A 25,204-nucleotide genomic window follows, 5' to 3' on the forward strand; every position below is an offset into this window, starting at 1 on the left:
GCTGGAAGTTTTTCAGTAAATCAGCATCTTTGGGTAGGTGCGCCAAATGCCATATTTTAACAAAATGTTTTTGCTCATGGTAACACTCAAGCTCTTAATTTAAAGAGAATGAACATCCTAACATTTTGTTACAGCCTTGCACAGCAGACAATGAACAACACAGTTGTAAGTACCAGATAAAAGGTCCTGAGGGGGATGGGTTATATAGGGAAACCTTCAGTTAGACCCATTGCCAAGGCATCCCCAGGAGCCCACATAGGCAAATAAGCACTGTATTGTAAAACAAGAATCATGCGCAAGACACCCTAGGTCTCCTCAAAAGTCCTTTGACTCTCTAAAGAGTACAGTGAAAGAGTGTGCAGAGGTCTCCAAAGCTTCACACACCCGCAGGACTATTTGTCTGCCTTTGTGCCTTAAGGATTTATGGTGCTACTCTTCTTGGCAGGGCCTGGAAACCTGCCACACACAGTGCAGTGAGATGTGGAAGCCTCTAGTGAACTTCATAGTTCTGTCTTTCATGGGAGATGAAGGGAAGGGAGCAAAAGTCTGCCTGAGGGGCCTTTTTTAAGGGTTAACTTTATTTTGTATTAAAATTGATTTGTGATTAATTTGTTTCAGGGGGAGGGTGGGGGCTAGATCAAAGGAGCTGTTTGTGGCAGTTACGTAGCAGACGTGTTTTTCCTGCCTTGTGCCAAATCTTGGCTGCTGCCGCCTGTGCCTGAGCTCAGGCTCGGGGGTTTCTGTTTTTAAGGCAGTTAGGGTTTGAATTCCAAAGGGAGGCAAAATGTCTCTGCTAAGATGTGCATGCAAAAAACGTTGACCTCAACGGGCACTACGCTTTTCTTCAATCTTTTTTCTCTGTCATATGTATTAAATGCATAGTCTACTAGAGGAAACAACAATTTGGTTCCCTTAATCCCGTTTCCGACAGACCCAAATCCTCCAACAGAGCCATGCACCTGTGACTGAGCTGGCTGAGCAGCAAAGCAGAGAGAGGGGCTGAGATCAGCTCCCTAAACAACTAGACTGCACTGAGTGACAGCTTGTTTGTGTATTGAGTGATGTGCAGGATCTGGTTCCAAATCGCACAATGGAATTGCCACTCTGTGACAGCGACTGTAATGTACTTCAATTCAGTCCCCCCACAGGAGCAACAAAGGCAAAAAAATCCACCACAAGTGTTCTTAACTTCAAAAAGAGCAAGTCTGTGAAAACAGGGAAGCGCACTAAAAAGAAGCTAAAATGGGCCACTAAAATAATTAAATCCTTCCAGGGAGCAGGAAGATCACTGAGCTAAGGGCACAGCAGCAGAGCATGCCCTGTGCTTCAGCAAAGACTTCAGAAAGGGTAAAAGGAGGCTGGCATGGCTAATCAGCAAAGCAAGCTACTAGAAATAGGAAGGGTCATTCAGAACACTGAAGTTGTGTCCAAACAAAGAAAGTAGGAAGGACTGTAAACTAAAGACTGAATATAAAACTCTAATCAGTCTAGCCAAAAGAGTTTAAGTAACTAGTTTCAGGGATCAAAATTTCCACTAAACCTTTCTTCAATCACATCAGCAGAAACACCTGATGATCAGCATACAAAATGGCAACTCAGAGGATAAAGGCTTTACAGGGAAGCTAAACTCATTTTTTGGACTGATGTTTGCTGTGAGTAAAACAGGCTATTCCCACATAGAGACCTTTTTTTGTGGGGACATCACCAAAATTGAAGAAACTGAGGAAGGAATAGCAGTACCAAAAGACAGAATGAATAGAAGCAGTTTCTATCCAAAACCTCTGAAAGCTGAAACAGCTGGATCTGTATGCCAGATCTCCTGGAGTTCTTTGAACAGTAAGCATGAGAGTGGTCTGAGCGATGTAGTCTGCTTAGGTTTCCAACAGGCTTTTGACAATGTATCACACTAATGTTCTGCTTATACAGAAATTAAACAGCCACAATGTAAGAAAGAATTGCCACATGGCTTAATAACTGGCCAAGAAAGTGAGAAATGGAAGATTAAAGTAACTGGCTGGCTCTTGCAATAGAGGAAATGTCACCAGGGGAGTTCCACAGAGAGATCCATGCTGTTTAAAAATACACGTAAGATACCTGGAAATGGGGGTAAACAATGAAGTGGCAAAGTTTGGTGATGCTGTGAAGTTCTTCCAGGTAATAATGATGAGGATCAGCTGTGAAGAATTGCCAAAGTGATTGGGTAATAAAAGTACTCAGATGAAATTCAGTGTAGATAAATGTAAAGTACATGTATATTGGGATAAACAAGCCTGTTTGGCGTAGAAGATGATGGGCTCTGAAGATCAAGACCTCAGGGTTATAAATAGCTCCATGAAAAAATCAACTCAGTGCTTGGCAGCAGTAAAAAAAAAAAAAAAAAAAAAAAAAAAGGCAAATAAATTGTTAGGAATTATGAGAGGTCTACAAAATCACAACTGCTAGCAAGAAGGTCAATGTGGACTGGCTATTTGCTGTCTCTTACGGTGCAAGAATGTGTGAAGGGAATGGGTTAGAGAGGTTTAAAACAAGAAGAGGGAGTTCATGCAGAGGGTAAAGGGCCTTTGCAACTCCTTTCCAAAGGCTGTAATGGAACAGAAGTTTTCACGTGTTCAAGGAGAGATCAAAGCTTACATCTGGAAGGCTGCTGCATTATGTATATAGTCAAATTACAACCAACTCAGAATGAGCTGAAAACATTTGGAGACTATGAGAGTATTAAGGGGGAAATATTGTATGTTCTTGTGCTGGTTTTATTGTCCTCGGGTGGTTGCTGCTGACCACATCCTAATCTGGATGAATCCTTGCTCTGAACTGATATGACTGGTCATGTGTATGTGTGTGTGTTTGATCACGGGTAATTACACATGTAAATTTTTCACATCTAGACCGTTGTGACTTATATTGCTAAATTAAATAATGGTGTTTGGAGAAGATCAAGTATCAAAAGTAAGATTATAATCTTAATACCAAAGTAATACCATGACATTTTACAATTATTGACTCTTACTCTTTTCCTATAAGCTGGCTTCTAATCATGAAATTGTCTTGGTTTTAAGAGTCAGGACAGAGTGGTGTCCTGACTGCAGGAGCAGTGTTTTGGTGGGCAGGTTCAGTTGGTGTTTCATTCATTTATTCATCCCCTTGCACAAGAAGTTCAAAGTCGAGTTCATGTCTTTTCACCTACTAATGACAGCTGAAATTGAGACCTAATTAGCCTGAAGTGCAGGAGTCCTTTTATCTTCAATAACAGACCTTGTGCCTGGCTACCATTTTGCACTGTTAGACTCCTTTTATGCTTATATTTGAGCTGGTCACTCTGAAATATGTTTAGCATGGTTTCTTTGCCTTACACTGAGTTCTTTCCTAAGCAGTGACTTCATCTGTGTAGTTTTCATAGTTTTTCATACCTGGAAATGTATAGATTTTTTTTTAAATTGTGTTTGTGCATTTACCTGAAACCGTCTTTCCAGCATTTGAGGTGTCATCTGTATTCTATTTGAACTTGTCAACAATTTTTTTGCTAATGGATAGTATTGAGAAACCCCTATCAAATAGCTTCTCATACCACTTGATTTCACTGTAGAAGTGTAGTTATGAAACTGTATGTATTAGTGTATGTTACATTTATGTTGATTAGGAAAGTTCCATGACATGATTTCATTTGAAAATATTGACTGATCAAGAATGTAATTTCTGGAAAAGTATATGAATTTTATAAACTTCTGTTTAGCTTCAAGACATGTTGTTTTTAACTTTCTGATTTGCAGGTGTATTGTTTTTTGTGGTTTTTTTTTTTTCTTTCATACAGAAATGTTCTGCAAATGAGGGATTCTGTGATTTGTCTAGTTCTATCTGAGCTGCACCTGGGGGGAAAAAAAAAACAACCTCAGGTAATTTTTCCTGACTTTTCTGGTTTTTAGGTGACTGTTAAAAAGACTATAAAGAGTTAGCAATGGAATTATAATTGGATTGATCCAAGATAAAAGATCAATATAGTACTCTTCCTAAGAAATTTAACAGCTCTATTACAGTTCCCCTTTGCCTGGTACTCCACTAAGGTGCTATCTGCCTTTTTTTTTTTCTCTTTAAACAACATTCAGACCCTGAACTATCCCATTTTGATTAAATATACACAGATTATTAGGCATTCTGGAAAGAAAACAGCTGCAAAGGAGCACACTGCCCTGAAGTCAGGCTCATTTGGCAGGTTTCATACTAACTTGATAGTAATTATGATCTCCATCGAGTGAGACAGGGAGTGAATAAGATATTTAACACTGTGTGCTTTGGCTGTGAAAACCTTTTCAACTTGTGCTTTCAATTTCTGGGTTTCAGTGTTATTAAAATATTTATGTGGGTATATTTTAAAAGAAATAATTATCCTTTTCTCCACACACAGTAATTTTTTTTTTTTTTTTTAATCTCTTGGAGACATTTCTCTCTGTTTGCTGTCCGCTTCCCAGAGATGGATGCTCTAACCACCATATAGAGCAGGACCATAAATATCCTTTTCCAGCACTGGAGCTGCAGTTACAGTGTAGTGATATCTATCATCTCACTCATAAGATGAAATCTGTCTGCATCAGAAAATGACCCAGAACTTTCTACCCACAGTGACTGGATTCAATTACATTTTTAATTTAAGAGATTTGATGCGTGCATTCCAGGTGATACAGGTCTTTCCATGTAGTTCTTGTAGGTATAAATTGCTCTTTCTCTTTATGAAATATTCTAGATTCTTGTATTATTTATGTAACACTTCTTTTTTTAACATTTCTAGTCTAACTCAGTGGTGAGTTCCCCAAATATACAGGTATAGGCTATGTCAATACTCAGAGCAACTACCATGCCTGAACACCTTCTAAATTCTGTAATACCATTTACTTACAGTGATCCACTGGCCAGAAGAAAGAATGCAGCGTTCTTAGGCAGCGAAGATCTCAGCCATAAGGTAACTAGGGTGTTTGAATTATCAGGATAGAAGTGCTTATAAAGTCTTAGGATACAACTCTCCTGTAAGCCTGAAAGTTATTGTATAAACTCCAAAGGGTAAAAGGTACCAAGAGATTAAATTTGACCATATTTCACATACTTTTGCACTGGATTCAGTCAGGTCTGAAACTCCTGGCAAAGTTGTTGTTGTTTTTCATTATTGTTTTTAAAATTGTAATGCATTACATAAGTCATGATCTTATTCCTAGGTTTCTGTTGTATGAAGCTTATGGTTATAAGTTTAGCATTTAGATCTACTAGTAGATCTCACATGTCTTGTTTCTTGTGCCTTTCCCAGGCACTTTTCCTTGGAGAGAGGAGTAGTAGGAATGAGAGGGTAAAACCGATTTTCAAGAATATTGGAGTTCTGCCTCTAATCCAGTCAAGAGCATGAATGTGATAGGTGACTTTGCAGCAATGTGGAGGGCAAAATAGACATACTACAATAAGAGGTTTTGGAAAGCTCCAAATTTTGGCACCCATGACAAGCTGCCACATGATTCAGAAATTAGGTTTGTGTTCCAGACTGCTCTGAAACTGAATGTGAACAGTTGCTTGCAAATGGTAGTACTCCCAAATGTGTTTATTCTGAGCCTGTCTGTACAGCATGCTTCTGTGCTGTGTAATGCAAACCTTGAACAAACTGACTCAAGTACCATGAACAACCTAAATGAAGCCTGACATAGCAAAGAACAAAATTTTGGCTCTGGGGCCCAGAAGCTGCAAACTTCTGTCTGTCTTTCTCCAAAAAACTGAAGCACAATCCCTGAGATGTTCTTCTCCCTCCCAGTTTTGTAATGCAGCAGCCGCGTGCTGTGCTTTCACTCATTGCAAGTTACAGGGACAAGAGTTACCCTGTGCTTCCTTGCAGAGCAGACTGCAGGGAGGGAGGAGCACGCAGGGTGCTGAGGAGTCCAAGTGACTCCCCTTGGAGAGGATAGCTCTACGCTTCCTTCCTCAGCCCTTTGCAAGTCCGCATTCAACTGTTGCCGTGATAGTTATCTTTTCAAATGTGACTGGTCCTCCCATTTCATTCTACTGCCCCGTGCCCACAAAGTTTGGCAGGATCTTTCTAGAAAAAGCTCTCTCATCACAATTCCTGTACTGCCTGTTGTGTGCTGCAGGCAGAAAATGAGGAGGAGGGAGAAAAGAAAGAAGTGTAAGCAAAACACATCCAACATTTCTGAACATACTTTAAAAAAAAGAAAAAATCATTGTAAAATACTATAAAATTTGGCAGCTCAGTGAACCTGGCGTTATTTTTTTTCCAAGCTGGTTTGCTTTTTGTTTAACCTTCCTATCTGGGTTAGCTTTTAACAAATTGAGCTGCCACTTTCTATATGAGTGAGACCATTTTTAGTACTGTGGATCAAGCTGGCAAGAAGTGAGCAGTAGTGTGAGACCATCAGCAGGTGCGTGGGAGACAGAAGCAATTTGGGAAGCCTGAAAGAGTGCATGTGAGGTTGGCAAAGGGGAGTTGATGTTATAAAAAGCATAGTAAAAATCTTTCCAGTTCTAAAAATTATTGCTGGGACAACTGTGTTGCTGAGAGCGTTGTTTTTCTATGCTTCAACAGTTTCTGATTTTCTGTATGTTATCTCTAGTTTTTAAAGACAATTTCATTTTTTCAATTCATTTGGAAGTAATCATCCTTGGATTGAGGTCGGAATTTTACCCGTGGTTCCTGAGAGCTGCTTGTTTAACATCTGTTTAGAAGCAAGGAGGAAAGCAGGATGTCAGTTTTTAGAATATTGTAATACAGCTGGATCAAAAGGTCACTACAAAAAAGAGTGGAGCATTTTCACAAGAAATACCCCAATAATGGAAAATTTCTAAATAAAATTTCCTAATAGTTATATGTGCTAGGCATAAAAATAGATAAATGACATTGAATTAGCTTGTACATGAATATGAAGACGTTAGGGGAAGCATGGTTACATGAGCCACCTGCTCACCTATTAACACACTTGCTGGATTTAGTCTGAAGTATCAGGCTAACTCCATACTGCAAACGCCCCAGTTGAATACGTTTATATTAGCACTTTGTGGCAGAGAGGCCTCAATCTGCCAATTCCTAAAAATGGAAGAAACAATTGAAGAAACAATGCTAGAGCTGGCACTCTGGGTGAAATCCTGAAGTCAAGAGGAACATTTTCATTGCCTTTAACAAGGCCAGAATTTGTTGACTGATAACAACCAGTAAGAAAATGGAGAGTTGAAGTAGCAAAGTGGTAGTTAATGAAGGGAACCCAAAAGGGTCGAGCGAAACAGCACATCAGAAACAAGGGAAAAGTGTCTCAGGCGATCTCAAGTCTGATGTGCTGTTTATAATGCTGATGTAGTCCTTTGGTATTCAGTGTGTCAGAGTAATGTGTATTGGGAATGAAGTTGGGAAGAATACAAAACAAAAAAGGCAATTTAGAAAAAACGAAGTTTTAAACAGAAGCTGGGACTCCAGTAGGGGTGATACAGTCAGGCTTTCCTGAAGAGAAAGAGGTGTGTCAGAGATAAATAAAATGGGATTACAACAAAGATGAAAGTCATAGAAAGGAGAATCAGGGAGAAGGGTTCACCATTCCCAAGGCAAACACACAGCCTCATTATATAACTCCTTTTACAACAGGTCATTAATTGCCCATTAAACATACATACTGTGGGAAGTAAATATTCATGTTTTGGGTGACCCAAGAATGCATATCGCTGACCAAAACATTTTCGTTTCTAACGAGGGATTGACAGTATCATTTATAAGGAAAAACAAGTGTTTCAATGAAAATGTTTTTGCAGAGAACACTTTCACCACCCCAGCGATATATAGATTCCTGTTGACTTGGTTGTTGTATGGCTCCATGAAATCATCCTGTATTTGCTCAGTTAAATAATTTTAAATATTGAACATTTTAACAAAATTCTCATCCATGCTATAGCAGGTACTTTGAGGTGTGATTCTTAACATGAGGTAAGATGTATCTATTTGTGTCTGCCCTGTTTATGCCATGTTATTTCCTAAGCATTAGGAAAATGAAAAGGATGGCATGATATTGGAACTGTACACTTTACAGGTTAATTGCTTATTATAGAAATATTTTTTTTAATTATCTTCCTGGTCTGAATGGACATAATTTCAGTATAATAGAAAAGACGATAAAAACAAAATCACTACAGTCATGAGAAGCATTCTGTCCTCTGTTTTACTTGAAGAAGCATACTTATTCAAGTTTCTTCTTTGTAATGAGACTATTTACCTTTTTTCTGTTCAGATGCTACCACCTTATGGTTGCATGCCATGGTGAAGACTAGGAGAATATTAGGAATCAATGGAGAATACAATGAAGTAGACTGTACTCCAAGGAAAGCAGAGTAAAACTACATGAAATTATATACAAATAGTATAAAATGCCTGGGAAAAATAATCTTGTAATTTTGGGGTGAACCCATTTCCCTCCAGAAAAGGAGCTGAAATGAAAACCTATCACCAAAATCTGCATTACGTTTTATACCCTTTTCGGCCATCTCCAGAGAGAAGACACAGCGCAAGAAATCTTGAAGCTAGACTTCTAGAAATGGCATGCTGCCAGAGTCTGACAGAAAAAATTAAAATACTAACTGATATTGGTTCTATAGCGAACAGGATAATTCCCAGTCTCCAGCAGCTTTTCATAAGCGCGCGCGCGCACACACACACACACACACACAAAGGAGAAAATTGTGATAAAGGGTTAATATGCTGGGTGAATACTTGTTTATATCTCTATATTGTTACCACCAGGGTGTTGATGAGCACGTATTTATCCATAAGCCACTAATTTACTGCCACTTTGCCCATGGTGTTGGAGAACCTCGTTACTTTCCAGTATCTGATTGGGAGAAGCTGACCAGAATTTTAACAAAATCATTAGAGCACTACAATGAGCTTCATGCTGCAATGAACCATTTTCTGTCTGAGGATGCCATACAGCACATGTAAGTTTCCTTACTTTTGGTAGGTATAATACATGCTCTAGCAAAGATAATCATTGAAGTGCAAATTCATGTAAAGGTGACCTGCAAGAGTATTAACAATAACCTCACAGCTTTAGCGGTATATGCTGAGTGCCCCAAATGATCAGGCTAAGCCAGGCATTTAGCACAGTTTTAATGTGAAATGTAACCATTTTTACTTCTAATGCTTCCAAGGAGTCTTCACCCACCGTGAATTGTTGGCTCCTTGTCAGCGTGACCCATGGGCCTGCTGCTGGTCATGTTAAATCCACTATAGAGCCCCGAGGCAGACTGTGGTTTGACCCACGGGGGTATTTTAAAACTCCTTATTACAATGTAACACTGATTTAAAACATTTTACATTTTATGTGGGTAGGAAATGAAGGATATTTTAAAAAAAAAAAGTCTCTGCATGTTAGAAACCTACACAGAGTTGGAGGAAAGAGATTGTTTAATGCTGTTAAGCTAGCCCCATATTTTGCAAAGGGGTCACGTGATGGATGAGCTATCGTCTGCTTAATGTATTCCAAGGGGTCACCTAATAGAGGAGCAGTTACTCCTAGGCAGTTAGAATTTGGAGGGGTTTGAAGAGAAAGTTAAAAGGGTAGATGGAGACAGAGAATGAGATTTACATGTAAATTTGCTAAATCTTCTTTTAGGGGAGTTTCTGAGGCATACCTTCCATGTTTCTAAATCTGACAAGTGCTTGATAAAGTGGTTTTACTTCCCATTCCTATACAGACTTTATTTTTGTGCCAGAGTGCCAAGTTCAGCACCAATTCAGTTCAGTTCCAATTATTTTAATTATTTATTAAATTATTTTTTCTGCAAAATTTTCTAGATAGTCACTATGGTATTTAATTAAGGATTGCTTATATAAATAGGTATTTTCATGTTCAATTGTCAGAACAAAATACTCATTGCTTTTGCTGGATGATCATTTATTGCATTTCACATAGTTTGAACTATAAAATGGCCTTGGTCAGCTTTGTTTTGTATGTATCGTTTCACCCTTTGTTTCTCATGCAAATTTAAATTGATAGCAGCTTTCAATTGCTGGCAAGTGTTAACTCAAAATCTGCACCTCTCCCTTTTCAGAGAAAGATAAAATAAAAAAATATTTCTGTTCATATTGGCTCCTTCCTTTCAGCTCCTCAGCCTAAACTGACTTTAGTATAAATCTAAATACTATCTCTTATTACAAAAACCTTGCTGCATCCAAGAGTTACCTGTTTATAGCATTCTCAGGAAAGTCATTAGATTTATCTCAGTACTGAAGTGAAAATGGTAACCCCCCCACCCCCCCACCCCCCCACCCCCCGCCCCAAGAAATATGTACAGGCTTCATCCACTGGGACCCAGAGCAGAAAGCAAATTAGCTCTTTATCTTGTTTGGATTTTTGTTAATCAAGAAAAATGCACTTAATTACTCTGACAGGAAGCAGTGCATGTAGCAACTGAACTGAGCCTGGGGCCAGATGTCATGCAGTCTGAGATAGCATAAGTTTGTTGTGCTGCTTCTCTGTAAATAGAAGAGAACCTCCTCAATTATAGTAGCTAGAAGAACTTGTTATTTTATCCAGATAGGAATTTCAATAAGTCACATAAGAAAAACTTATCCTTCCATGGTTATAAATGTTTATTATGTATTAGCAATCTATAACAATTTTTTTTCAACTCAGAAACTACAGGAGCAGAGAATTAGGCAGTAGAACGGCATCTATTCTTGAGATTCAACCAACACTGGTGCTAACCAAAAACTGCTGTCATCCTCTAACTGTCTTAGATCTGTTTATGGGGGATGAAAGTAGAATCTTAGCAAGAGAGAAAGCCAGAAACCAAGTAGGTTAGCCTATAGGCAGAATGCTGTCGATAAGTATCTTACTTCAGGTTAGTGTTAAGGTAGAGAGTAGAGCTTTGTGATGCTGTCTACAGTTCTGATATTTCACATATTCTCTGTGGATAAATTACAAGAATCATTCGTCCACAGCATTTTTGCCAAGGGATTGCCACTGAGGAAAAAAACCCCAAAATTAGTTCTATGAGCAGGAAAACAAAGCCAGGTTTTCTATGGATTTGTGTCCCAGGGCTGCACTGCCATCTGAATTCCAGGATATATAATGAGTAGTAATTTCACACTGTATCCTTTCCTGTATCAGGACATTATAAGATATCTTTTTATTTTTTAAAAAAGGTGCCCCTGTGGAGTTTGGGGTTTCGTTGAAACCTGGATGAGTTTAACATCCCTGTGACCTTTCAAACTCTCAATTTTCATTGCAACTGGCTAGTGAAAATTAGCAACTTTGAATCAACAGACAAGCATGAAGTATGATTGAATGGGAATGAAGCAAATTAGATTCCCTAAGGAAACTTCATTTAGAAAAGTTGAACTAACATAAAATGTACAGCAGGACTCAGTCAAAACTTCCATCTAGTTCCCACTGGATGCTCTTGGAAAGATAGAAATTCAGATCAGTAGGTTGCAGATTGGATCAGTCTATGAAGATTTTACTACTACTTTCTAGCCCATCACTTTTGATACATCAAATATCTTGGGGATGCCTGCTATCAAACAAAAATAAGTACTCTAAATTAGTCTTGTTTTTATAATTATCCTATCATCTGCATTCTTCAGACTCCTTATGGCAAGTTGGAAGTAGTGTCAAGCAAAGTCTATACTGTTTAGTGGTATTTCACACCTCACTGCAAGTCAATCAAGTCACCAGACTTAAGGAGATGCTCGGTATATGGATTTTGGTTTGCTGTGCCATTTTGTTCTTCTGTTGCAACAGTTCACATAGCATTGCAGATTCCCAAATGCCAGCAACAGGAGAGTGTTTGCTTTTCACAAGCAATCACCCCAGTCAGGTTGTATGTAAGCAGTTCAACAGCAGGAGTAGAGTTTCTTCTTCCCATCATTGCAGAGGGTCTAAATTTTGACCTTGGAATACTGCTCTGTGAATTGTCTGATTTCATATGTAGGCTGTTCTTTGAGTGCTTTCCATTGGTAAGCAATGTCAGAAAGCAAACTAAGAAGGCAACTCACCATGTGTGCGCATATTTTCTCATCTGTTGTTCTCTTTTTTCTATTTCTCAGCCTTTATAAGGAATGCTAGTTTAATTTTCATATTTATGTTGTTTGGGCTGCAAAAAGCTGGCCACCTATCCCAAGTTCAGACCAGCATCAGCAACCTATGACACAAGTTCCCGATACAGAGCAGGGACCTGTCAAATGACACACAGCCCAGGCAGGAGATGAAGACTGTGGTGCTGAGAAGCACTGTGAGTGGCAGCAGATCCCAGTTCTTGGCTCTGTAAAACTCTGTGCAAGCCGAGAAGCCTTTGCCCACAGGCAGGTGACAGGGTATCAGCCAACTGACTAGGTGAAACCTAAATCCCTTAGAAAGAATGTCTCCTGGCTCCTACTGAGTTCCTACTATGACAGTTTATCTGTAATTTAGGAAAGAAACATATAATCTTACCAATTCCCCTTTAAAAGTTGTCAGCTCCTTGTTTACACCATTTCATGAAATAGATAGTTCAAGGTTACTTGTGACTAGCTTTTGTTCTGAGATGACAGGGGATGTTGCTTCTAATTAACTCAGCATGTTCATCAGAAACAAATTCTTTGAGTCCATGGGATCTGCATTACAGAGAAATGTAACTTCAAGTATGATGTAGTAACAGGTAGCTAACATTGTTTAATCTATTGGAAATTCATTGAAAATAATGGGAATTTTACCCCACTTTGACTGACAACTTAAAATAAAAAAATTACAACTTTCTCAAAATATATGGCCAGTAAAACTAAAGTGGTATTAATAGATTTCTAAATCATTATTTTTACATGAATAGAAAGGCTCCAAAGATGGATCCTTTACTAGGGATATGCCTGTAATTATAGAAAGTAAAATAAGTATTTTACGTTTACAGTGCATAATAAAATGTAGTCAATGATGAAAGAATATTATGTAATGGAGTCCAGAACATCAGAAATGAAAGCTGCAGAGAAAAGATTTTTCTGGTGTTCTCATCAGCAAAATTCTGTAATCGAGAAGTTTACTCCTGTACATCTGTCAGGTGGTAGTCTCTCTCACAGCACCAGGCTGAAGGCAATACTGATTCAAGACTGATTGTCCTTTTCTCCTTGTATATTTGTCTATTTCTTAGTTTCATTTTAGAAAGAGGTATATTCATGCCATTTCTATTGAATCTCTTGCATATGGAATACAGCTGCTTTCATATGCAGTAATGAAGCAAATTTTCACTCAAACCCCCCAGACTAATGCCAACCAAAATGTCTTATGTTGGTTTTGAGGAATTTCTAAAGGATTTCCAAGGATTCTGAGCTCTTCGTGCTGAAACTGGTAATCATTCAACTTCTTCGCTTGATATTATTTTGAAATTTTCAAAATATTTTGATTATTTCAAAACTAACTTCTCTGCCCCTTCTTTTGGGAAGTTGGAAAATGTGTAATTTTTGTTAGTAAGCAATTTTTTTCTTTTTGAAGAATAGAATCCCTCATAAAATTGCAACTCTGGTTTTCCATCCTTGCTTTAAATCTGCTCTAAATACAAGGTAATGCACTTGTGAGTTTAAATTATAGAGTTCAGGTCTGTAACTTTTTAGACAGTTCTAACATATTGTCAGACCTTCCTCTGTTTAATTTGAGTCCTTGGATTTGAATTTTGACCACAGACAATTTGAGAAAAAAAAAAAAAAAAAAAAAAAAAAGGTAGTTAATCACAATCTTAACAGCAAAAATGGAAAAAAAGCTGCAGTAGCCTTACAGAAGACCTTTAAACATGCTAGACACCATAACATTTTAAGGGACAGTCAGATTCTGGTATGCAACAACAACTGAGGAGACTGGATTGTCTATGCATTTTAATCAAAACATGCTCCCACCTCTTTTTTTAATTTTTTCTTCCTGCTGAGTTTTGTAATGGACCTCCTCAATGAGAACAGGGACAGACTCTGTCCTGATAATAATTTATATTTATCCTCTTGTCTCTGAAATTTTAACTTTGATTCGTGTGCCTGCAAAGCTGATGATTTATGTGGCGTTTCCAGAAGTGGCTTTAATATGGCAATCTTCATGGCAGGATAGCACTTTGTGCAGAACCCCATTTTTAGAGGGCAGAATTGGAAGGTTGTGGTTAAAACTATTGGAGAAAGGCATTAGTCTTCGATAACAACAAAGAAATGGCATAGAAAAGATAAAGTCTTGTCCAGTTGCAGTTGTTTCCTTATTTGCTTTCTGCTTCCAAAATATGGCTTTAGTATAAAAGATTATTAACATTATTTATCAGCTCTAACTTGGGATCAGGAAGAGCAGTTGAAAATTACACATGAATGGACCATATTTGTGTGTCTCATGTATACTGCTCTATGATATGAATAGCCAGAATTCCTATGATACTTGCATTCTCAAGCAAAGAAACAATCATCATCAACACTTGCAGATATACACACCATATAGAGGCACTCGTTAATATTGCTCACTTACAAAGTGGCCATATCCTGGCACCTACATTATTCGAAATGGGAAACATGGCTTTACTGATTGACAATCCTGTACAGCACAGGTATTCTGTCAGTATTCTTTGAGCCTGCTCTGATCGCTAGCTCTGAGTTCAAAATTGAAGAATAAAGGTACTTCTCTATTTGATAGTTTCTGCAGGCAGACGTAAGTATCACATTATTTTTATCTAGAAACAAAAATACAAATTTGACTACTTTACCCTATCATGTGAAAAATCATTCAATCCTGGAGCTGAATCAGAAAAATCTTATTGTGGCAATGATTTAATTTTATTTGTAAACTCAATAGTAGCTCTTTTTTTTGCAAATTATATGCAAAAATTTATATTTTATATTCAAGTTTTACTTTACCTTTATAATCAAGATGATTTTTAGGCTTATTTCATCTTCTTTCTACACACCCCACCCCACCCCACCCACCCCACAAACAGGAGTGTTTTACTGCTTTTCTTCCATTCTGTCTGTCTGTTGTCCATACATTCTGCAATTCCTGCATTTTACTAGAAAATTTAATGATCCTAGAGGAAAATGTTTATGATAGAAAGTAGTTCATTATTATATAAGGGCAAACAATATGGGTTTATAGTGCAATCAGCACGCTGCTCTGAAAACAAAATGCTTGCTCACGTTTTTTTGGGTAGCAGTCCCTGTCTTTGTGACAATGGCTGCATCTTCAAATTGTTAATTATGCACTGCCCCCTAGGGATTCGTGCTTTGCTTGTGGCAACCTGCTTGCAGCTCCTACGGGATCCATGGATTATTACCGTCTAGATTTCTCAAAGGGAACTCTCACTTCTCCCCTCTTCGTCTTTTTTGACATTGATAGTAACTTTGAATGTCTTCCTATTCCAGCTATAATGATATGATTTGCTTTTTAACTCCTTCCAGGTTAGTTTTGTGGGGTTTTTTTTAAACTGGATCATTAATATCAGTGGGTTTGCAGCATTCTGTGTATTTTCAGTGCATGCATATTTGATTTTATGTATGAAGTTTTCTCTACATTATTTGAATGGGATGGTAACGTTTTTAAACATTTTTTTTTCTTTTGGTATTTCTAGGAGATGGGTTTTCAATGGTTTGTTAAAAATGAGCTGTGTGAATTTCCTTCTCAGAGCTGTATTTTCCTCCAGTGCTGGAAGAAAGAAGGTGGAAACTGCAGTACTTTACACAGATGTCAGATACCTGATGAGTGATTTCTTATGCTTATTGATGACGTGATGCTTTCAGGTAAATAATAACAATAACGACAACAGTGATAAGGACATGTTTCCTTTTACGTCACTCTCATAGGTGAGATGAGATGTCCACAGAAGATTTGTTCAGAGGAAAGAAGAATTTTGCCAAAAGTGTTTATGATGAAAACAGGTCAGAAATAAAAGATGGTAAAATGAGCAAAGGGCAGTGAGTTTTGAATAGGCTTCATCAGCAGAGGGGAGAGGTCATCCGGGAAGATTAGTTATAGGAGCTATTAAATCACCTCTGTGACACTGTTAGAAGAAGATGCTTAACATAATCATGTGCAATCAGTAAAAATGCTGTTTGTTACTAAACGGTTTTGATTTTCATATTTGATATTGTTGTGTAAGATGGTGTAATGTAAGGCCACTCGCATTTCCCCAGTACAAATTATCAGCATTAATGATGTGTGGTGCTTTTCCTGACAACTTTCAAAGTAAAAGAGTGTTGGAAAATACCTCTCCAAACCTATTTTCACTAATATATATAAAGACTTGCATAGAAGTTTTCCTTATAGTGTAGTTATAGATACTTGCAACTGATGCAGTGTTTATATATCAACTGGTCCTGCATCCTATACCTGTTTGAGTTTGATTATCCTTCTTAACCACACAATGCCGCCATCTCTTGAAGTGCTTATTTAGTGATAAGAATCTACAAAAAGGCATTGTCTGCTAATCTTATCTCTTCAGTTTGGAGTTAGACTGATATATGCATTTTTTCGTATATGTAAAGTGGAGAATTATGTCATCGCTTTTGTTTCTCACATATTTATCTAATATCAGGATGAATGTGCCAAATCAGACTTTTGGATTTGGACACATCTTGGTTGTGAGATGGATTAGAAGTTGACTCTCTTCTTTGATGAGGATGAGTCTGAAGACTTGGAGGTGATGGAATCTTGCCAGGGTTTGGTTTTTTGTGTGTTTTATGGTTGGGGGTGGTTTTTTGCATAAGTTTTCGGCACAAATTAGTATCTTGCAAGACACTAGCTTATAATTTTCCCTGAGTTTCCCTTCATTCTGGTTCATAATCCTGCGAGTATACATGTTCTGTCACCCTGAACAATGTCTATATTGCCTGAGAAAACAAACTCTTAATTTCAATATAAGTCTAGAAAGTTTCTCAGTGAGGATATCTGGGTGCCATCTGCTCCTGCGGGTGCAAGAGGTAGAACTGAAAGTATCTGGAGACTTAGCCAAAGGGGAGAGTAGTACCTACTGTGTTAGCTCTGACCTTATTTTTGTTTAGAGTGTTAGCCCTCTGGCAGAAAAGCAAACTAATTTATAGTGTCATAAATTCCAGCATTGCAAAGGCTGAAATCTCTCTAAAGAGTCAGGATCAGGAATCTGAGGCATTATTTATCACTTTCTTCAGTGTTATGCTGATGATGACTTCAATAGGATTATGTTAGCCTAGAACTCAGATATAGTTTTATTCCAGATATTTTCTTATATTACAATTTTACTATACAGAATAGTGTACGAAATTTGTAGAAAGCTGCTAAATCAAGAATAAAAATTTATATGCAAACTTCATTATATACTGCAGTAAATTCTTTTGAGCCAACCCACTCACACTGACACCAGTGGGCAGACTTTCTTTCTCTGGCTCATCAGTTTGCCTCAAGCCATATATCAAGTAGTGATGTATGTTGGGACCCTTTGTCAAGCACCCTCAAATTTGGGTTACTGATCTTGACTGGGGCACCCACAAAGCACAATAAGTTTCCAGATAAACTGAGTCAGCAAGGAGATGCCAAAGTGTTTAAAAATAACTCAGTCTTAACTGTTGTAGTGCTGCTTCCCATAGTGATGCACACTTGTAGGACCAAACATCTACTAGCAAGCTACCAAATTGCAGCAGATTATAGACATGGATTTCCACCATCAAGGCTGTACTCTCACTTATTTTATTATTTTCTTAAACAAAGTCCACCTAGTCCATAAAAAGTAGTATGTCAGAAATGTAGAGCTGTATTTTTAAATTTTACTTCCTCATTATGCCTTATTTTGGTTAAATTTGAAATATTCCTGCCTTTTTTTTTTTTTACTTTCTTTTTGGTGATTCATTAGATGGCATTAGCATGTGTTGGCTCTTTCTTTCATTTTCCCTGCTTATCTAGCAGGCAGAAAGAGCTAGAATGAGGTACGAGTGCAAGTAGAGTACATACTTTTGGAAAGCATTCTGAAGCTTAATATATTGAAATCTTCTATAATGAATCCTTGTTTGACAGAAAAAATATTCAACCATGCCAGAAAATTATCTGTGAGGAATAAGCACTTTTCTACCCCCTTCTTTCCTCCCCCCTTCCCAATTTGTGTTGCTTGGAAGAGGAGACGAAAAATGGCACAGATGCATGCAGTATTGCACAAAGAGTATATATGGACATTTCAGTCACTGATATTTCCCCATTTTCTGATGCTAATGTAAGATATGTTGGTTTTGCATTTATAATTAAGATGAACAGATGGTGAAGACTTAGTTTAAAGTAATACTGTACATCCATTAAAATAATCTCTGCTGACAGTGACTCTTCACTATAGCAAGACTTAATTGCATATATAACACACTATACATCAGAAAGAACATGGTCTCTAGCCATTTGCTCTGTTAGGACAATAGTAAGACAGACGTCACCAAAACAGGATTTGTCCTGGAGACTCCGAAGAGTAACAGATGCATCTCTGCTGACAATATTGGCTTGCTTTAATTAATGAACACTTATGAATAAAAGAAAACATAATTTCTGAAAATATATGGGATTTCTTTTTAAAAAGGCACCCATGTTTTGAGGGAGGAACATTCAGGAACATGACAGAAGTACATTTTTAACAGATCAATTTGTGGTGTTCTTTGGCAAGCTTTATAAATGTGTGTCTGTGGACTGCATTTATGTTTTAAGTTAGGTATAATCTTAAGTGTCTGACTGAAGCAAGTCCTTAAGCTGTTATGAAGCAGAAGCAGATCTCGGCATGTTTTCATTTTTCCATAAAAATTATACAAAATGTCATTTCGCAAATTGTTTATATATGGATTATGTAAAAATATCATTACGTGCTTTCACCTTAAGACCTATACTTCATAGAAAATGAAACTTCAGGTTATATCTCCAAAGTGGGTATCCATCCTTTACCTGTTGTACAGAACAGCAACAGAGATGTTAAGCAACAATAATTATTTTTCACTGAAGAGATCAGTTAGAGAGGTGGTTGTATATTTATAAATCAGCTCCTTTTCTGTTCACTTCTTGTCCTGCCTACCATCTCACATTGGTGGCTATTTTCTGTGATAATGAAATCCACTGAACTCCAACCTCCATGGATATAGTTTTGCAGAAATACCTCCCTTCCTTACCCCAAGCTCCTTATGTAAGGACATATATTTTATTATTGTTGTGATTACCAAAAATGAAGTGTAATTAGGGTTGGATGAATATTTTTGCAAGTTTTTTAAACTAAAATACATTTTCTGTCATGCCAAAATTATCAGCAAAGTTGCTATACAGTGGCTGAACTGTTCTCAACTGAGAAAAACAGTTGTCCACGCTACTTTCGCAAAATCAGTGAGTCCCCATCCTTTGTCATGTTCTTCATCTGTTGAAGGCCTGGGCTCCATGCTCTCTCCTCCTCAGCAGTTGTCACTGTCCATGAGAATGCCTTGAAGACTATGTTGTGTGATACTTTGGTTTAAGTTCTTTCATTTTTTCCTGTTAAAGATCTGCTTTGTTTAAAAATATTTAGATATTTGTTGAAGCAAGAACTTGAACCCTGAGGTCCTATTTTCCACATGAGTACCCCAATCCTCAGGTTACTGAGCCATTTTCACTGTCTCTCAGAATATTTAAGTATATTAAACCAAGTGGAATAGCACCAGCAGGAGAGATTGAGAAAGTCTTCATCCCAGAATATGAAAACTCTATAATACGGTAGTTAAACATTCTTCCAGGAGATGCGGTTCAAAACCCCTCAGGCAGAAGAAGGAATTGAACCAATCTTTCATCTGAGATGACCTGTAGGGTAAAGCAGGAGACACGTACTGCTTTCTTTTAATCAATACATTAGTTTTCTTTAAAGTGTCTGAAATTGAAATTAAATATTTAACTTCAGTGTGTGTATCTCCCTCCCGCCCCCCAGCTAAAACCACTTAAAATTCATTTGGACAGAAATTTGGGGTTGGAAAAGGATACAGTTTGGCAGCCACACTGACAGTGTCTTTCATTTGTGTAGACTTCATTCTGGTGGCAAAATTAATAAGACCAAATAATTCTGTAAATATGGCTGAGGTATATGGGTTGTGCTCACTGATAAAGGAAATAAGAAAGGGGAGGAGGAGAGAGACACGCTGGAAGCCAAGGGACCAGAAAAGGCAGCAAGTTTTACAAAACATTCATTTGACTAATTTTCTTAACATAATAAAGAAAGGATGGTTTTATTTGGGGAGTTAGCAGTAATGATTGATTAGGAGGGTATTATATTTGCTGGATATGGGATGAATAATGTCTGTGAATGGATATAGAAAATGTCTCTCCAAAATTGGAATAATCCTTAAGTCATAGGATGCAGAGCATAAAATACCAGCACACTAACATACTAAGAAAGGCTTTAAACAATAACTGAGCAAATCTTGGAAGAGTTCCAAAGAAACAGGGAACAGAAAAGGAACTACATGCAGAATAATGGGTTTTAGACAATAGAGATAGTGCAGCAGACATTTGTGAATGGAGTATTAGCTCTTTAATTATAATAATTACCTAAGTTTAAGGTCAAGGCACCTGTGCATTGCTGTCTGTGAGAAACTGATTAAAAAATTAGAAGTAGCATTTAATCTCCGTGATACTATTTCCAAAAATTCTCTTAGAAATTTGGATATTGCCAACATCATTACTTATTATTTGTACTGTACCTAGAGACATTGACTGAGATGGGTCCCATGTTGCCACCCTGAGATCATTGATTGACTTTCTTATCGCTTAAAATAAAATATAAAATGAAAATCTTCCACAGGGAGGACAACCATGAAAAATGAAGACTCTCACATCCTAATTTATTCTGCTTTCCCATTCATACTGACCATGGAAATGAAAGGCTTCATATTGTTCCCTTTAGTAATTCAGAGAAGTCTATTCCTGGTCTTGGAAGTTAGCTTCTTAGCTAATCAGTTGGTCTAACCTCAGATTTGCTACAAGGGGACCCTATCTGAGAAGCAGCAAAGGTGAATCTTGTCACCTGGATGGGGATGAAGTGTTGCAAAGCATCTCTGGTTGGAAACACCCCTACGCGCCCCATTCCAGTTATGTTCCTTGTTGTTGGACTCTCTGTGCTGATTTCGGAGCAGGAGAATGCAACTGAGCAGCTTGTGCTTCTGCAACACCACATCTAGCCAGTCACACCAGTGCCTGCCAGCAGCATCACACTTTGGTGTCTTGCTTGCTGTCTGCCATGTCAGAGTAAGTTTTAATTTGAAAAAGAGCAGGCACAGATCAGTGAGTTGCATACACAGAGAGAAAGCTTTCTTTTTCCTTTTTCCTCCTCCCCCAAGGGTATAAATATTTGGATTTGGATTGGAGGTGACAGAAGAAAGCCCATCCCAATAGGAATGGATATCAGCATTTTCTACTGAGAACATAGAGGAGACTCAAGTGAAGAATGAGTGTTGAGTTGAGGGAATTAGGGAATCAACACAAGGGAAGGAAGAAGGAATAAAACAAAGCAAAGCAGGAAATATTAGAGGTGATGGAGCCAAGGTGTGGACAGGTATTATATAGCAAGAGGTTTTTTTAAAAGCTCACAAAGAAGAGAAACATCAGGTTATTTCTAGAAAGAAGAAGGGAGGGAGGGCCTGAAAGGAAGTCATAGGAGAGGACAAGAAAGGGAAACCTGGAAATAGAAACTGAAAAAGAAAAGGTGACAATTTGGAAGTGATTTGCTGTACGTTTGTTGTATTACTCTGCAAAATAATTTGTGACAGAGGAATATTCCCATTACAGTAAAAATTTGAAATTTTTAGAGGATTTTTTTTAAATTAGTGATTTCCAATAAAACACATATGGAAATTTTAGTTTACATTTTGGTTTTAGAAACCAACCCTGATTTAAAAACTTTAATTTGCTGTTTCTTGCCTTTCTCTGTTTTTGCTACTTTCTCCCTCTTTCTTTTCCCCCATTCTAACAACTCAAATCTACACCGTCTTCAAAAAAAAAAAAAAAAAGGTGTGTGCTAGAAGGAACAACTGAAACATAATTTTGACAATCTAAAAATTTCCAAAAATGAAGAAAAACTAAACATATCACAAATACACTTGACAAGGAGAAAGGAGGTGTTTTGGCAAAAAGTTACCCAAAAGAATAAAAAATATAGATGTAAATAAATGCAATAACATTTTCTGATGAAAACATTTAAGTGACGTTTCCAGAAAAGCTTCATTGGGAAACAACAACATTTTCTGATTTGTATTTATTGCATTTCAGAGATAAAAAGAAAATGTTGAAAGGACATGTTAAAACAAAAGCAACCTTTAGATCCCTTTCTGACCCTGAAGCAAGTGTCAGTCATGGCTATCATTGCAGAGGGAGATATTTTGTCTCCAGCTGTGGCCTGTGGGTGATAACCAGACCTTTTACATTTCAACTGTAAGTGTTAGAGGTAAAGATGTCGTGAAAGAAACAGAATTAATGTTTTTTCACCATTGTACCTGCTCACCTCCTCTTGTGCTCTCGCTAGTTCAGGGGTCATTGTTTACATTCACATTTGAGGTAAAATGTGCTAGTGATGATCACTGGAAAAAGAAGTTCGCAGAAGACGAACTGAGAAAATGAGGTGCCTGTGTTGAAATTCTGGATAAAAGCATGAAATTAACTGCCATCCAAGCCAAAGAGGGTGAGTAACTCTAAGTCAGTACCACCATCGCTCTGATTGAAGTAGTGAAGAACGTGGAAAGAGCCTGTTCTAGGTGAGAACAAGCCTGAAGATAAGGAAAAAGATAAGAGGATGAGAGGGTGGAAAGCTTTTAGTGAATCAAAAGCACCTATTAACAATAAATAAAAGCGAAGAACTCTTCTTCACTTTCTTGATGTTTTCCTCACATAAAAGAAAGTCTTGCAGTTTTGCTTGATAGTATCTTGTGAGAGGGGTGGCAATAATGTGCAAAGTATGGCAGGAAATCAGTAATATTTAACAGAATATTGTTACAGTGAAAACTGGGATGGGGCGATAGTTTTCAATATGAGTAAAAACTGAAAGTTTGACTAGAGCAGAAAACTAGGAATAAAGATCACTGGGATTATGTGTTTTATAATATAATCTGGAAACTTCAAGTGGGAAGGTTTTGTGAGTATAAACATAATTAGAAGTAGTTGCTGTTTTAAAACACTTGCAATTTAGAAACATGAAGAAGTAAAAGGATGGAAGGAAGAACAGAAAAGGAAGTTAGTATAATTTCCAGCAAAAGTTTATCCTGAGAATTATTAAAAAAACCCCCACAACCTGATGAAAAAAGCAACTTGACAATATCCCAGGCTAGCTAAGGACATTGGGAAAGCTTTACTGGAAACTAGGTAAATGTCGTGCATAATTATGTGTTTTAGTAAAGTGAATGGACTACATTTATCTTTTTAGGTTCTTTCTAGCATCTTCTGACTGGGGAAAAAAGAGTCCTGGTCATCTGATTCCAGGCCAGCCAGTATATTTCTCATTACACCACAGTGGCTTTTTAAGGGACATAATGTGGAATTTCGGGTGTCATTGCAGTCAAATTGTGAGCTGCTTATCCCTACTGGTATGCAGCTACTTGCTGAAATAATCAAATTAATTTAAATTTGTCTATCTGTGCAAATAATTTCTACCAAAGGCAAGAACAGATTCATAATATGTCCCTTAGTTTGGGGATTTTGGGTTGTGGGGGTTTTTTGTGTTCTAGATGTTACTTTTTCTTTCAGGTAAGAATTTAATTTGCAAGGATCTTATGAGGCAGAATTTACTTATTTTTGTAGAGTGCTCTGAGATTCCAAAGTGAGAAGTGCTAAAACCTTTAGGTCTTGTTACTCTTCCCCACTAATTAACATCACTGTAAGCGATGGGGTGTGAATTTGCAAAGTAGGCTGTGAGTTCTATGTAATGATCTTATACTGTAGATGAGAATACTCGTACTTTCTAGTGATATCTGTATTGTTTAGCCAAGGCAAAGTGGAGAGCATCATTTCTTCTGGCATGGATTTACAAGGGTTTGGTCAGGCAAATTCAAGAGAGAACAGCTGGCAATTTTTTTATTGATGGAATTTGTCAACAGTTAAAGGTGAGAAGGACAATAAATGGGAATGATGAGAGTGGTTTTCGGGTTTTTTTCCTTTTACAATTGACGAATAACTTCACCAGGCAGAAATACAGCAGAATGAATTGTAATAAACACAGTGTTTGTGGTAAATTATCTTTGTTAGTGAGGAAAAATCAATGTATAGATTTATTCTTTTTATGTGCAGAATTCAGTTACAGGATGCCTCATAAAATCATCCTTTTAATCCTTGTATTCAGATCAGTGTTTCATTCTCTTTTTGCTTCTGGAGAAAAAGCTTGAATGGCAGAAATGGCAAAATCATGTTCTTATTCATTTTGAAGGGTACTTAAGAGTAGCTCCCCCAGCTTCAAGTTGGGGTACAAAGAAAAGGTATGTGTCTGAGCCAGCTAGTTTGTGTGAGTAAATTTAGCCGCTGACTTCCCGCTATAAATCCCACGGTAACTCCCACTGATTTTCTGCAATAGTTCACCTGACTAAGCTAGCTAATGGCAAAAAGCTCTGTAGGCCTGAGCAAGGCACCCTTCTGCAAGGTAAGTGAAGGGGTAAGATATTTTTGGACACTTGAATCAAACTTTATGTAAGTGATGCTAGAAGGTTACATGAGTCGAGCATTGTTTTCTATCTTTTTCATTATGCTTTCCAAAGATACTGGTGAGGTCTGGCAAATTGATTGTGTTGGACCACTGTCACAAACATGCCAAAGCAAGCACTACATACTCACCATGGTGGAAGCAACTACTGGTTGGCTGGAAACATACTCTGTAAACTATGCCACTGCCCAAAACACCATCTTAGGCCTTGAAAGGCAAATTTTGGGGCAATATGGTACCCCAGAAAGAATTGCATCAGATTACAGGACTCATTTCCAAAATAACCTCATAAACTTCTGGGCAAAGAAACATGGCATTGAGTTGAGGGTATCACATCCCCTATCACCCACAAGCCTCTGGAAAGATTAAGAGATAGAACAGACTGTTAAAGACTACGTTGAGAGCGTTGGACAATGGCACATGGAAGCATTGGGATACGAATTTAGCAGAAGTCACTTGGCTAACCATCCTGGTCCTGCCCATGGAAGGAGATAAGGTCCCTGGAGTGCACATAGGGATGTGACTGGGGAAGGTGTGTGCATTGCTCCTCCCATGGGAAAGGGCAAAT

General features: G+C 37.7%; 1 long non-coding RNA gene across 4 annotated transcripts in view; it reads left to right on the forward strand.

The window, feature by feature from the left end:
* The first annotated feature begins 4,897 nt into the window (after positions 1-4,897).
* The window catches only part of LOC142602353 (uncharacterized), a 49,360-nt gene continuing 29,053 nt past the window's right edge, over positions 4,898-25,204 (forward strand). For all 4 annotated transcript variants that reach the window (XR_012836083.1, XR_012836085.1, XR_012836086.1 and 1 more), the window contains exons 1-2: positions 4,898-4,951; positions 15,631-15,745. This is a non-coding gene — a long non-coding RNA (uncharacterized LOC142602353). The remainder of the gene's footprint in view (positions 4,952-15,630; positions 15,746-25,204) is intronic.

Source organism: Balearica regulorum, chromosome 6, assembly GCF_011004875.1.
Source record: "Balearica regulorum gibbericeps isolate bBalReg1 chromosome 6, bBalReg1.pri, whole genome shotgun sequence".
Classification (NCBI taxonomy): Eukaryota; Metazoa; Chordata; class Aves; order Gruiformes; family Gruidae; genus Balearica; species Balearica regulorum.